Source organism: Prunus mume, linkage group LG5, assembly GCF_029339155.1.
Source record: "Prunus mume cultivar Tortuosa linkage group LG5, ASM2933915v1, whole genome shotgun sequence".
NCBI lineage: Eukaryota > Viridiplantae > Streptophyta > Magnoliopsida > Rosales > Rosaceae > Prunus > Prunus mume.
The window spans coordinates 10003892-10020483 of record NC_142702.1 but is presented as its reverse complement, the minus strand read 5'-3'; the positions used below and the strand labels follow the sequence as shown (position 1 = coordinate 10020483).

At 38.9% G+C, this 16592-nt stretch overlaps 1 non-coding gene and 1 pseudogene across 1 annotated transcript; one reads left to right on the top strand and one right to left on the bottom strand.

Moving 5' to 3' along the window:
• The window catches only part of LOC103331092 (uncharacterized), a 110415-nt pseudogene that overhangs the window by 62202 nt on the left and 31621 nt on the right, over positions 1–16592 (top strand).
• LOC148916868 (small nucleolar RNA R71) lies at positions 9910–10016 on the bottom strand. The gene has a single exon (XR_016127622.1). It is a non-coding gene; the product is annotated as a small nucleolar RNA R71 (small nucleolar RNA).

The following is a 16592-nucleotide window of genomic DNA, read 5'->3' as shown; positions in this document are numbered from 1 at the left end:
CAAATGACTCTCCCACCATATTACAAGTGTTCCAAGTTTTGGACTCAATGCAAATCGATTGGTCCTTGAAATCGGACAATTCAGGTTCGTGACGAAGTTCGCTCAAATGAAGTGGATGGTGTATCGATAGCTTTAGCCATTGAATTACTAAAAATACACCAAATGACTCGCCCCTCCGACATGTGTTCCCTAGTTTTGACTCAATCCGATATCGATTGGTCCTTGAAATCGATAATCTGTGTTCAGATGAAGTTCGCTTTGAAATGAAGTGATGGTGTATTGCACAAAGATTAGCCATTTGATTTCACCTCAAAACTCACCAAATGACTCCTCCAACAATAATATTACGGTGTTCCCTTGAAAGTTTTGGACTCAATCCGATATCGATTGGTCCTCTGAAATCGGACAATTCAGTTCAGCATTAGTCGCTCAAATGAAGTGGATGGTGTATTGCACAGCATTAGCCATTTGATTTCACCAAAACTCACCAAATGACTCCTCCCACCATATTACTGTGTTCCAAGTTTTGGACTCAACTGATATCGATTGGTCCTTGAAATCGACATTCAGTTCGATAAAAATTGACGGTTCGCTCAAATGAAGTGTATGGTGTGTCACATAGCTTTAGCCATTGGAATTCACTAAAAATACACCAAATGACTCCTCCTCCGTATTATGGTGTTCCTAGTTTTGGACTCAACCGACATCGATTGGTCCTTGAAATCAGATAATCTGTGTTCACGGGTTCGCTTCAAATGAAGTGGATGGTATATTGCACAACATTAGCCATTTGATTTCACTCAAAACTCACCAAATGACACCTCCCACCATATTACGGTGTTCCCCAAGTTTTGGACTCAATCCGATATCGATTGGTCCTGAAACGGACAATTTAGGTTCTGAAGTTCGCTCAAATGAAGTGGATGGTGTATTGCAAAGATTAGCCATTTGATTTCACTCAAAACTCACCAAATGACTCTCCCACCATATTACGGTGTTCCCAAGTTTTGACTCAATCCGATATCGATTGGTCCTGAAATCGGACAATTGTTCGCATTTAAGTTCGTTCTGAAATGAAGTGGATGGTGTATTGCGCAGCATTAGCCATTTGATTTCACTCAAAACTCACCAAATGACTCCTCCCACCATATTACGGTGTTCCAAGTTTTGGACTCAATGCAATGTCGATTGGTCCATGAATCGACAATTCAGTTCGCATGCGAAGTGCGCTGAAATGAAGTGGATGGTGTATCGCATAGCTTTAGCCATTGAATTCACTAAAAATACACCAAATGACTCCTTCCCTCCGTATATGGTGTTCCTAGTTTTGGACTCAATCCGACATCGATTGGTCCTTGAAATCGGATAATTCAGGTTCGTACGAAGTTCGTTGTGAAATGAAGTGGATGGTGTATTGCAGCATTAGCCATTTGATTTCACTCAAAACTCACCAAATGACTCCTCCCACCATATTACGGTGTTCCCCAAGTTTTGGACTCAATGCAATATCGATTGGTCCTTGAAATCGGACAATTCAGGTTCGTACGAAGTTCGTTCTGAAATGAAGTGGATGGTGTATCGCATAGCTTTAGCCATTGGAATTCACTAAAAATACACCAAATGACTCGTCCCTCCGTATTATGGTGTTCCCCTAGTTTTGGACTCAATCCGATATCGATTGGTCCTTGAAATCGGATAATTGAGTTCGTACGAAGTTCGTTTTGAAATGAAGTGGATGGTGTATTGCACAGCATTAGCCATTTGATTTCACTCAAAACTCACCAAATGACTCCTCCCACCATATTACGGTGTTCCCCAAGTTTTGGACTCAATCCGACATCGATTGGTCCTGAAATCGACAATTCGGATAATTGAGGTTCAGACGGTTCGCTCAAATGAAGTGGATGGTGTATTGCAAAAATAGAGTGGATGAGTATATTACAGCATTAGCCATTTGATTTCACTCAAAACTCACCAAATGACTCCTCCCACCATATTACGGTGTTCCCAAGTTTTGGACTCAACTGACATCGATTGGTCCTGAAATCGGACAATTCAGTTAAGTTCCTCGAAATGAAGTGTATGGTGTGTCACATAGCTTTAGCCATTGAATTCACTAAAAATGCACCAAATGACTCCTCCTCCAGATTATGGTGTTCCCTAGTTTTGGACTCAATCCGATATCGATTGGTCCTTGAAATCGGATAATTCAGTTCAGATTTGAAGTTCGCTAAAATGAAGTGGATGGTGTATTGCACAACATTAGCCATTTGATTTCACTCAAAATTCACCAAATGACATCCTCCCACCATATTACGGTGTTCCCTGTCCCCAAGTTTTGGACTCAATCCGAGCATCGATTGGTCCTTGAAATCGGACAATTTAGGTTAAATCACGAGTCGTTCTGAAATGAAGTGGATGGTGTATTGCACAGCATTAGCCATTTGATTTCACTCAAAACTCACCAAATGACTCCTCCCACCATATTACGGTGTTCCCCAAGTTTTGGACTCAATCCGATATCGATTGGTCCTTGAAATCGGATAATTAGTTCGACAAGTTCGTTCTGAAATGAAGTGGATGGTGTATTGCATGCAGCATTAGCCATTTGATTTCACTCAAAACTCACCAAATGACTCCTCCCACCATATTACGGTGTTCCCCAAGTTTTGGACTCAATGCAATGTCGATTGGTCCATGAAATCGGACAATTCAGTTCGTACGTAATTCGCTCGAAATGAAGTGGAAGGTGTATCGCATAGCTTTAGCCATTGGAATTCACTAAAAATACACCAAATGACTCCTCCCTCCGTATTATGGTGTTCCCCTAGTTTTGGACTCAATCCGATATCGATTGGTCCTTGAAATCGGATAATTCAGGTTCACGAAGTTCGCTCAAATGAAGTGGATGGTATATTGAACAGCATTAGCCATTTGATTTCACTCAAAACTCACCAAATGACTCCTCAAACCATATTACGGTGTTCCCCAAGTTTTGGACTCAATCCGATATCGATTGGTCCTTGAAATCGGACAATTCAAGTTCTACAGTTCGTTCTGAAATGAAGTGGATGGTGAATTGCAGCATTAGCCATTTGATTTCACTCAAAACTCACCAAATGACTCCTCCCACCATATTACGGTGTTCCCAAGTTTTGGACTCAATGCATCGATTGGTCCATGAAATCGGACAATTCAGTTCGAAGTGCGTTCTGAAATGAAGTGGATGGTGTATCGTGATAGCTTTAGCCATTGGAATTACTAAAATACACCAAATGACTCCTCCCTCCAGTATTATGGTGTTCCCCTAGTTTTGGACTCAATCCGATATCGATTGGTCCTTGAAATCGATAATTGAGTTCGCAAGTTCGTTTGTGAAATGAAGTGGATGGTGTATTGCAAGATTAGCCATTTGATTTCACTCAAACTCACCAAATGACTCCTCCCACCATATTTACGCCTCCCCAAGTTTTGGACTCAATGCAATATCGATTGGTCCTTGAAATCGGACAATTCAAAGTTCATGAAGTTCGTTCAAATGAAGTGGATGGTGTATCGCGATAAGCTTTAGCCATTGGGATTCACTAAAAATACACCAAATGACGTCCCTCCGTATTAAGTGTGTTCCCTAGTTTTGGACTCAATCTGATATCGATTGGTCCTTGAAATCGGATAATCTGTGTTCTGATGAAGTTCGTTTTGAAATGAAGTGGATGGTGTATTGCACAGCATTAGCCATTTGATTTCACTCAAAACTCACCAAATGACTCCTCCCACCATATTACGGTGTTCCCCAAGTTTTGGACTCAATCCGATGATCGATTGGTCCTGAAATCGGACAATTCAGGTTCACGAAGTTCGTTATGAAATGAAGTGGATGGTGTATTGCACAGCATTAGCCATTTGATTTCACTCAAAACTCACCAAATGACTCCTCCCACCATATTACGGTGTTCCCCAAGTTTTGGACTCAATCGATATCGATTGGTCCTTGAAATCGGACAATTCAGGTTAAATCTGAAGTCGCTTCAAATGAAGTGTATGGTGTGTCACATAGCTTTAGCCATTGGAATTACTAAAAATACACCAAATGACTCCTCCCTCCGTATTATGGTGTTCCCCTAGTTTTGGACTCAATCCGATATCGATTGGTCCTGAATCGGATAATTCAGTTCACGAAGTTCGTTCTGAAATGAAGTGGATGGTATATTGCACAACATTAGCCATTTGATTTCACTCAAAACTCACCAAATGACTCCTCCCACCATATTACGGTGTTCCCCAAGTTTTGGACTCAATCCGATATCGATTGGTCCTTAAAATCGGACAATTTAGGTTCGTCACGATTAGTTCGCTCAAATGAAGTGGATGGTGTATTGTACAGCATTAGCCATTTGATTTCACTCAAAACTCACCAAATGACTCCTCCCACCATATTACGGTGTTCCCCAAGTTTTGGACTCAATGATATCGATTGGTCCTTGAAATCGGACAATTCAGTTCGCACGAAGTTCGTTCTGAATGAAGTGGATGGTGTATCGCATAGCTTTAGTCATTGAATTCACTAAAAATACACCAAATGACTCTCCCTCCGTATTAGGTGTTCCCTAGTTTTGGACTCAATCCGATGCATCGATTGGTCCTTGAAGTCGGATAATTCAAGTTCAGATGAAGTTCGTTTTGAAATGAAGTGGATGGTGTATTGCCACAAAGATTAGCCATTTGATTTCACTCAAAACTCACCAAATGACTCCTCCCACCATATTACGGTGTTCCCCAAGTTTTGGACTCAATCCGATATCGATTGGTCATTGAAATCGGACAATTCAGTTCGCAGTTAAGTTACGAAATGAAGTGGGTGGTGTATTGCACAAAGCATTAGCCATTTGATTTCACTCAAAACTCACCAAATGACTCCTCCCACCATATTACGGTGTTCCCCAAGTTTTGGACTCAATCCGATATCGATTGGTCCTTGAAATCGGATAATTCAGGTTCTGACGAAGTTCGCTCAAATGAAGTGGATGGTGTATTGCACAGCATTAGCCATTTGATTTCACTCAAAACTCACCAAATGACTCCTCCCACCATATTACGGTGTTCCCCAAGTTTTGGACTCAATGCAATGTCGATTGGTCCATGAAATCGGACAATTCAGGTTCGTACGAAGTGCGTTCTGAAATGAAGTGGATGGTGTATCGCATAGCTTTAGCCATTGGAATTCACTAAAAATATACCAAATGACTCCTCCCTCCAGTATTATGGTGTTCCCCTAGTTTTGGTCTCAATCCGATATCGATTGGTCCTTGAAATCGGATAATTCAGGTTCGTACGAAGTTCGTTTTGAAATGAAGTGGATGGTGTATTGCACAGCATTAGCCATTTGATTTCACTCAAAACTCACCAAATGACTCCTCCCACCATATTACGGTGTTCCCCAAGTTTTGGACTCAATCCGATATCGATTGGTCTTGAAATCGGACAATTGAGTTCGTTACGAAATGAAGTGGATGGTGTATTGCACAGCATTAGCCATTTGATTTCACTCAAAACTCACCAAATGACTCCTCCCACCATATTACGGTGTTCCCAAGTTTTGGACTCAATGCAATATCGATTGGTCTTGAAATCGGACATTTGAGTTCGAGTTCGTTCTGAAATGAAGTGGATAATTGTATCAAAACGACCCTTTGCATGCGAACTTGAATTGTCCGATTTGAGGACCAAAGGATATCGAATTGAATCCAAAACTTGGGGAACATCATAATATGGTGGTAGGAGTCATTTGGTGGGTTTGAGTGAAATCCAACCCCTAGAACTATGCAATACACCGACCATTCAATTTCAGAACGAACTTCCTACGAACCTGAATTGTCCGATTTCATAAACCAATCGATATCGGATTGAGTCCAAAAGGAACACAATAATATGGTGGGAGGAGTTATTTGGTTGGTTTGGAGTGAAATTCAATCGCCGAAACTATGCAATACACCAACCACTCCATTTCATAACAAACTTCGTACTGAACCAAAATTGTCCGATTTCATGAACCGAGTCGATATCAGATTGAGTTCAAAACATAGGGAACATCATAATATGGTGGGTTTTGGGTGAAATCCAGTGGCTAAAACTATGCAACACACCAATCACTCCATTTCAAAATGAACTTCGTACGAACCTGAATTCTCCGATTTCCTGGACCAATCGATATCGGATTGAGTCCATGATAAGTTCATAATTTCATACATTCACATGACTTCTTTACTTAGTGATTTGCTTAGTTTCTCTTTATTTTGAGTCACTTACCTCTTTTTGTTTGTTTTGTAGGTTAAGACAGCAAGAGATCACATTTGATGCAATCCATGCTTGTTAAGGGCTGATTGGGATAAGAGGAATATGAGCTTAAAGACAAACCCAATTTGGGCCACACTCCTTGTCAGTCCAGTTTCGTGGGTCATCTTGCAGTCCTCATTTCAGCAACTTACACAGGTCGGATGAGGAGACATCCTTGATAGAAGTTGTTTCAATGGGTGTCTATTATCGTATATCCAAATTTCAGCCAAATTGGATAAATCTGGAGCCCTCAGCACGTCAAATACTTAACCAAGTTCATAGAAATGTCATGTTGGCTGCCATCACATTTAAATGTGTCTACATCCCTAGAGCCATGTGCTAAGTATGGGCAGCCACATATGGGAGTCAAATCAGCTCAGAAACTCAGAAGGATGAGCAAAAGTCAAGTTTTCTATTAAAAAACCATACCAAAGCATGTATTTGGCAGCTGGAGCAGGTGGCAAGTATGGGCATCTGGAGCAGGTGGCATGTAATAACCCAAACCTAAAATTAATATTTAATTATTAATTTATTGGAGGAAAATACTAAAATGCCCTTAGAGTTTTTATTAGGTCAAAGGTTGACTTTTTGACCAAGAAGGAAATTGGGTATTTCAACTATACCATTGCGTAGGCGCGACGAAACAAGTCCGTAGACACGTAGTGGACTCGAATCGGAATTATAACAAAGAAAATATGGTCAAAATACGGTCAAAGTTAGATTTTAAAACCCTCGCTCTCTCTCTCTCGCGGCCGAGCCCCCGATACTTTTCTCCAAGCCACCGCCGCCACACCTCACCTCCGACCTTGGGACGGATCAAAAAGAACCGGAAGCTTTCCTTTTCCCTTCGCCAAGCCAGCTGTCGAAACCGCCGGAATCCGCGGATTTTGCGAAACCCGATCGGTTTGGAGAAAATTTCAGGCGCTCGTTCTTCGTCATCCGCCACCATTTCCGATGAGTGAGGTATGGTTTCTCACCTATTTCTCGAGCTCTAGCTGCCTGTTGGATAGGAATTGGTTGATTTCACGTGTAGGAGAACGATTTGAAACCTAGGTATTGACAGATTTGGGCTACTTTTCCGCCATTTCCGCCACTTTTGGGGTAGGTCCAAGAACAAAAGTGGCTCCAAATGGGGAGTTATACCTAGGATAGGAGTCTTGAGCCTAGATGTTGAGCTTTTCAGCGATGCGTTACGCTTTAGGCACCAAGCGCCGCCGCGTGTGGCGGCGTGTAGGCGATGGGTGGGGACCACGATCCCTAGAATGATCTCGATCCTAAGGATTTGCGGATCTTAATTCGGATATCGTTTGAACCCGACGGATCTCGCCATGCGATTTCCGGGTTCAATACGTTTGAACCGATGGATCGTAGTTAATTCCAAGTATGTTAATCTAGACTTTCTCGAGATTGTATAGTATTTGTGGATCATAAAGCGGAGTCATGGATACTCGAGGAATGCCAACCCTAGAACTTGGTTTGCGATGCGTGATTTAATTCTACAAGAACCAAGAAAGAACTACGTGTGGCTTGATCCTCGAAAGTGCGTAGGCGACCTACGATTATCAGTGTAGCCACGAATCGAGTCCCTCGTTGTGCTTTTGTTTTCAAGGTATTTTGGTCTCTTTACGACCTACAGTCACCAGTGTCGATTTAAATCTGGATTCGCCCGGATTTCAAAGTGGAATTTGGGTCGGGTCGTTTCATGGCAAGTATTGGTCTGGAGTTGTTGGGAGCACTAAGAGAGGTGTGCTTCACCAGCCAAAGGGGAGCGCGAAATTGCACTCTATAAATAGAGGGCTGCACACTCATTCAAAGATATAGAGAGTCAGATACACATTTTCACTTCACCCATTACTCTCATACACAAATTCAGATTCACCACAAAGAGAGAAGAGAGCTTGGAGCTGTCCTGGGAATTCCTTGCTGCCATCATCTAGTTCTTGTCCTCTCTTTATCCTATCTATGTATTTATTATTTTCCGTATTAATAGTTATGTCTAACTAATCCATTTAGTTAGGGCTTAGGATGAAGCCCTAGTCATGAATATTCAATGTTATGGATGATTTTATAGTTAATTGATTTCCTTGCTTTCATTATCAAGTTGTTAATCTCCAGTTTATTATGTGCTTGATGTATGTTTTCTTAGAATAGCTAACTAGGATTTTATGCATCTAACACAGGTTGGAAAGGGGTTTAGATTCACCAATTCTACTCTTCTTTCACAAGCAACACATGAATGGCCTAAGAATCATTCAAGGGGTTAACAACCATAGGTTGACTAGGACAGATACCATGTTCTAGGACTTGTGTGATTATCATATTCTGAAGGAGCTTAATGACTCTTGTATGCTTTATTCTAAGTAGATACCATGCTTAGGTTGCATATTAGAGATCATGTGTTGTGTAGATACCATGCACAATTACATGCCTTAGGAGAATCATGTGTCCTGCACCTAGATACCATAGGCTTGTATACGATAATCTGTTGTTGATGAAGCTTGAGTCAATTTCTATGCATTCATAACTTGGATAGGAAAACTAGTGGTGGATTCTAAGGCTCTAACACCTCTCAATTATTGTTTTACAATCTGTCCAGTGTTTACTTTCAAGCACTTTCATTTCACTTTCTTCTTTTCATTTCAACAACCCATTTTGAGTGCGTGTGTGGTGCTAGGATTCTGTCCTAGACCTTGAGTAATTAGCAAGAGGCATTGTTGAATTCGACCTTGCCATTCTCCGTGGGATCGACCTCCTATTTACATAAGCTATACTATAAATGGTTCGTGCACTTGCGAGAATTAAAGTTGCTGTTTTTAATAACCCATTTAAGTTGTCAGGAATTGAATCAACAAGTTTTTGGCGCCGTTGTCGGGGAACCGGTAACGATGGTACTATAGTTAGATTACTTTGATTCTTTTTGTTTTTGTTTGTTTCATTTGTTTCTTTTCGTTGGTTTTTCTTTTAGTATTCAGTTTTTGTATTTAGTTGTTATCTTCATTGAAAGCACTAAATTGAGTTCCTTTGTATGTATGTCCTGAATCTGACCAGGAGCAAAGTTCACCTGAGCCACTTTCACCAAGAACCGTTGCTGTACGTGCTGGTTTAAGGAGGAATTATAGTTCTTCAAGCGCTGATTCTAAAAGTTCCGAATCTAAAGGTTCAAGCACGATGACAGAGATTCCGAACAACAACAATAATGTTGAAGGAGGTGGTGCGCTTGTTGTCCAACCTCGTGAAGTTTCCATTCCCAAAGTCACCGATCAACCTTTGTGCATCGTCAATCCTCAACTCACAGTTGACAGGTTTGAACTTAAAAGTGGTATGATTCATCTTTTTCCAACTTATTATGGTAATACCACTGAGGATCCTTACATGCATATTAAGCAATTCTTTGAAATATGTGCTAGATCAAAATTCATGGCATTGATGATGAGGAGATTAAGATGAGGCTATTCCCATTCAGTTTAAAAGATAAGGCTAAGTCTTGGTTATACTCTTTGCCCAGTGCTTCAATTCACTTGGGATGAGCTTTCTAATAAGTTTTTGCAGAAATTCTTTCCGGCTCAAAAGACTAACAAGATTAGAAAGGAAATCCTTGGTTTCACACAAAAGGAAGGAGAAGCTTTTCATGAATGTTGGGAGAGGTACAAGGAGATGATAAGTTCTTTCCCACACCACAACATAGCGAGTTGGATGCAAATCACTACTACAAAAAGTGAAAAAGACGACCACAAAAACACGACGGTCTACGTGAAAACCGTCGTTGTTTTTAAAAGACGACGGTTTTATAAAACCGCCGTGTAATAACACATTAGACAACTAAAAAATGGAGTTTCAAATGGCTGTTCCAAAAACACGACGTACTTAATTTAAAAACCGACGCCTTATTGAAATAGGATTTTCATGAGGTAAAATCATAGCCAACAAATAACGGCGGAAGTTATGAACCGACCGACGAGAAAGTAAAGATGACGGTTTCAAAAAAGCCGCGTTTTACCAGAAATTAACACGACCAAGTTTTCGTATAAGCGGCACGTAAAATTACAAATAAATCCACGGCGGTAAAATACAAAATACCGCCGTATTAAATTAATGTACAACTACGGCAAAGGTAAATATAACGACGTCTTTCTCGTATTTCTACGACGACATCTTTCAATCTTACCAAGTTGGGGTTTTCATATAACGACGTATTATAGAATTTAACGTCGTATTTGTCCACTTTATACGTCATAAATTATATTTAAACCGTCGTCTGAATAAGAATTTTTAAAAAATTTATTTCTTCGATTTTGTTATCCTACGTCGGTAGATCTACCTAACGACAAGAATTGAAATAACCACGACGGTTTATATAGAAAACCGCCGACATAATCAGATTATTCTGAGATCACAAGGGTTAGGAAATCTTACAAGATGGAACTCCAGATCTGTTGCTCATTATAATCTTACCAGAAAGACAATATTTTAGAGGTTAATGATGTATGTGTATTTGTGTCTTTGAGATACACAAACGCACATACACATTAACATCCAAAAAATTGCCTCTGAAATTTGACGACGGCAGCCTCAGATTTGCAATCAGAGAGACAATTTTTTGGAAGTTGATGATATGTGTGCGTTTGTGTATCTACACAAACGCACGCACACATCAACATCCAAACAATTGCCTCCTAAAATTTCACGACGGCAGCCACAGATTTGCAATCAGAGAGACAATTTTTTGGAAGTGAATGATGTGTGTGCGTTTGTGTATCTACACAAACGCACACACACATTCACATCCAAACAATTGCCTCCTAAAATTTCATGACGGCAGCCACAGATTTGCAATCAGAGAGACAATTTTTTGGAAGTCAATGATGTATGTGCGTTTGTGTATCTACACAAACGCACACACACATTCACATCCAAACAATTGACTCCTAAAACTTCCCAAGAGATGAGGTGAGACAGAGAAAGGGGCAAGAAGAAGTTGAAACCCTAATCGAATACTAAAACTGAAAGAACCCGTGGAAAAAAACCCTATTTATAATTAAAAAACCAAATCCACGTCGGTTATATTACACATAACGACGTTTAAAAAAAACAATTCTCGTCGGTAACAAATATATTACGTCGTTTTATTCTTACTTAAAACGACAAGAAACGACGACGGTATAACAAAAACATCGTTGTTTTATATTTTTATTTGATTTAAATCAGTCACCTAGAAAAGAAACTTTACAAATTCTAGAACATTAATTTCCTCGGGAAAAAAAACTATATCTATAAGGCACTGTTTTTGAAAAATACACTATAAGAAAAAGGGGAAAAGAATTATATTTATAATAAAAAAAATAAAATCCACGTCGGTTATATTACACATAACGACGTTTAAAAACGAATCCACGTCGTCGGAAAAATAATACGTCGTTTTAGTTTAGTGTTATCCACGTCGGTATATTACAATAAAACGACGTATATTATAAAAATAAACGTCGTAACTTTAAAACAACCGTCGTGTTAAATATTTCTACCATGACGCGAGATATTGAGTTATCGACTTTTATTTAGGAGTTTACTACGGCGGTACCTACAACACTACTGTCGTATTTATGTACCACGTCATAAGTTCAAATTAGCGTCGTAGTTTGTCTATTAATACGTCGTGGTTCTATGTAAACCGCCGTCTTATTACTATGAAACGGTTTGTATACATATACAACTTTTCGTCTACCTGACTTACACATGCACTGTTTCCAAACCCGAGAAAACATTTCAATCTCCCAGAGAAAACTTTTCGCCTTTTTCCTTGTCGAGCATCGGAGTATCTCATCGCCTTCCTCTTGTCTTCATCGCCGCCTCTGAACTTAAACACCAAAATCCGAGAGAAAGCTTTCATTGCACGCTAAAGGTAAGCTTTCATTTCTCACTATTTTTGTTGCTATATTGCATGCTCATACTGTTTTTGTTTTGAAAATCTTTTTACCTTTTTTCAAGTAAAATCATTTTTTGTTTCCAAGTTTGATAAAATACACAGACAGAGAGGGAAAGATTGAACTTTGAACATAACTAACTCAACTAAATAAGACGACGGTAGCTTTTTATTTACGTGGTTAAATACGTAGACCACGACGGGTCGTCACTCGTCCTAGCGTCGTCTTAAAATTGATCTAAGTTGTTTTTAAAATGACATTCAATTTTTTATTTGCTTGTTTAGTTGCAGGTTTGATTTCTCTGAACCATGGTTTTCGTTTTTCCTAATATGATAAAATACAGAGACAAAGAAAGTAGGGTTTGGTATCTTATATAGACGACGGTATCTTATTATTGACGCCGTGTGAATGTTCATACCACGACGTTATAATAAGATACCGTCGTCTATAAAAAGATGAGAAAGCTTTTTTTCTTTGTATTTTATCAAATTAGGAAAAACAAAAACCATGTTTCAGAGAAATGAAACCTGCAATCAAACATTCACAAAGAAAGAAAAATGTTTTTGGTTTCTTATAAATACGACGGTAGCTTATTATTCACGTCGTGTGAATATACATAACACGACGTTATATTAATATTTACGCCGTGTTAATATGAATATCACGACGTCGTGTAAATATCGACGTAATAAGTTCTTATTACGTCTTATTTAATATTTTTTCGTCGTTGTTTAAAAATTTATATTGTTCTTCTTTAATCATTTATTACGTCTGATGTTATGTTATTACGTCGTGTAAAATCTTATCATACGTCGTAGTTTATAAATAACCGTCGTTTGTGTTCTAATTTTTTCACGAAATATTTTCACTTGTAGGTTTGTTTATTCTGTAACCATGGTTTCTCAAGACCAAAGTAAGTACTCTGGCTCCAAAAAAAATGGAGGTAAGGAGCTTGGAATGGTAACTCCTCAAGACAAGCCCTTGAAGAAGATGAAGTTTGTTTCATCTGCTGAGAAAGAACCAAGCAGCACGACAACAATTTCTGAGGATTCAAAGTGAGGTCGAGGTATGAGCACAATGCCTCGTGTTGTGAAGAGAAAATTGCAGAAAATCAAGCCAGTTGTTGAGTACAATAAAAGGGGGAAAGGATGTGGCCCTGCACATACTGAGATGCAGTCCTACATTGGTGTGTTGGCACGCTCCAGAGTCCCACTTGTGGACAAGAAATGGGCTGACATCCCCAATGATATAAAGGAGCAGATTTGGGAAGCCGTTGACATGGCTTTTGTGGTAGGTCAAGGGGCAAGACTCGGTGTTATCTTCTGCTGCCAAGAAATGGAAGGATTTCAAGTCTACACCGATTTAGGCATTATATCCTTCCATACATCAATGAGAGGGAGAAATTAAGCCAACCCCTGCAGTATATAAATTCATAGAGAAAGCAGAATGGGATGCCTTTGTAGCTTCAAGGTTATCCAAAGACTTTGAGTCCTGTGCATTCTCAACATGCACAGATTAGGGAGAAACTTGAGTACAATCATCGATTGTCTCGAAAAGGATATGCTGGTTTGGAGGATCAATTGGAGGAAACCATGCCTAGGGTAGAAATTGATCGATCTACCTTATGGAAGAAAGCTAGACAGGACAAACTTGGTAACATCCCGGATCCAAAGGTGGCAGAGAAAGCAAAATTAATTGTAAGCCTACACACTCTGTTTTAAATTTTTATATTACTGTGTAGAATTCTTACTACGTCTTATATTATATTTTTTCCGTCGTGTGAATGATTTTACTACGTCGAAATATTTTAAAAACGTCGTGAAAGATATAAATCTGGAATCACTACTCTGTTTTCTGTAATTATAGCATAAGACGTCGGTGGTTAATGTTTTCCGTCGTGTTAATGTTATTACTACGTCGAAATGTTTTCAAAAACGTCGTGAAATATCTAAATTTGAAATCACAACTCTGTTTTCTGTAATTACAGCATAAGACGTCGGTGGTTTATTTATTGCGTCATTTTAAGAAACTAACCACGTCGGTTTTAATTAACGTCGTTATAAAGATATTATAACGTCGATTTCTATATTGGTCCGTCGTGTGAAATTATATAATGCGTCGTTTGTTTATAAATAACCGTCGTGTATTTTCTTGTGCTGACTTTTTTTTTTGTCTTTGTTTTAGGATGACTTGCAAAAACAAGTGGCTGAAGGCAGTCTGAGTATAACTGGTAGTAATGATGTGTTGACCATGGCTTTGGGTCCCGAGCATCCAGGGAGAGTAAGAGGGGTAGGTGCTGGGATTTCCCCTAGGCAATTCTTCAATTTACCTAGACCACAAAGGGTGAAGTTTGCTGATCAATTGAAGGAAAGTGTAAGAATTGTCCTTCAAGAAGAGACTAAGAAGATGGAAGCTAGAACCAAACAATTAGTAGAGGCTGAGAGGGAACATTTACTAAGTCAGCTTTCCCAACTCATCCCCAATTTTGATCCAAGCATGCTTAAACCGAAAACAAGTCCCATGAATCCAATGTCTGATAAAGCAAGCTGTTCTGGGGCTGAAGTGAGATCCCTACATTTAGAGGATGATATCGCTTAAATGGGGAACAGCAAGAACAAACGGTAACATAACCAACTTTGAATTCCCTGTTTTTTTTTAACATTAGACGTCGTTATTATGAATAAACCCGTCGTTTTAAAACCATACCACGACGATTTTGTAAATAACCCGTCGTGTTTATTTAAATACCACGTCGTATTTAGTTTACTTGTTTTACACGCCATTAGACGTCGTACTTTGTGGCTTTTAGACGACGGTTTTTGTCCTCAACGACGTGATATAAAATTACCACGACGTTTATTATTTACCATCGTTTAATAATTTTAAGACGTCCATAATTCTTACATACCGTCTTATGTTATGCCTTACCACGACGTTTTGGTTTAATTTTTTTACTCTCTGTACAATCTGTCTTATATATATATTTCTTTATTATTTAAAACAGAAATCTGGGGCTTTAGATAATCAAGATGAAGAGAAGAGAGAAGAAAATAAAGATGAACAGAAGATGGGAGAAACAATTGATGAAGGGAAGAAGGAAGAAGAAAAAGAGAATAAAGATGAAGGCAAAGAGGAAGACACAAATGTTGAAGAGAAGAAAGAAGAAAAACAAGATGAAGAAAAGCATGACGAGGAGGTATATTCTCATAACTTTGCCTTTTTAATTTGTTTTTCACATTTCAGACGTCAATATTTTACTTTAAACCGTCGTTTGTTTTAACATTAGACGTCGGAATTTATTTTCTACGACGTAATAAATAATCTAAAACGACGGTATTTAATTACCGTCGTTTAAATTATAATCAGACGACGTTGTTTAATTTAAGCCGTCGTTTTTAATGAATTACCACAACAATTTATTTTGCTTTATTTCTTTAAACAGGGTGATGAAGTACTCGATTATTCAAATGTGGAGGTGCCATCTTCCTTACAATCCCTTTGTGGTTATGTGGAAACTACACTAAAGCCACAGGGGAAGATCATGACTTTCAACATTGAGAAGGAGGTGTTTGGTGCAGATCGAAGTACCTTCGTCTTGCATGAAGATATTACACAATTTGCAGGCATGGAAGAAATTGGGGCTACTGTGGTTGCAGTATATATGAGGTTTGTCCTAATCAAATATCAAACATTATATCATAAGACGTCGGTTGTTTAATTATTGCGTGCGTTTTAAATCACTAACCACGCCGTTTTTTTACCGTCGTGATAAATTAGTTATCACGTCTATTTCTATTTCAGTTCGTCGTGTGAAATTATATAATACGTCGTTTGTGTATAAATAACCGTCGTTTGTTTTATATATTTAGGTGCTTATATGATCTTTTGAGAGAAGCAAATATGTGCAGCATGGTTGGCTTTATCGACCCTGCTCAAGTTAGTGCCAACGCTAGGTCACTAACTCGATGATCACGAATTGTAGCCAATGACTTCGTAAAACAGATGGTGAACAGATTTTCATGATGCCTTACAATCCAGGGTTAGTCTCCTTAAATGGATTTTGTTTGTATGATTTTCACTTATAAAACTGTTTAACTAATTCTGTGTCGTTTGAAACATCTAACCACGTCGGTTATTTATTTATACCATCGTTTGAAACAACTAACCACGTCGGTAGTTAATTCTCGTCGTGATAAATTTATAATCACGTCGATGATTAAGTTCTTACGTTGTGTGAAACTATATAATACGTCGGTTTTTATAAATAACCGTCGTTTTTTATTTTATTTTTGTGCAGCCGTCATTGGGTCTTTGCTGATTGTGAGGGCAAAGAGGGAAACC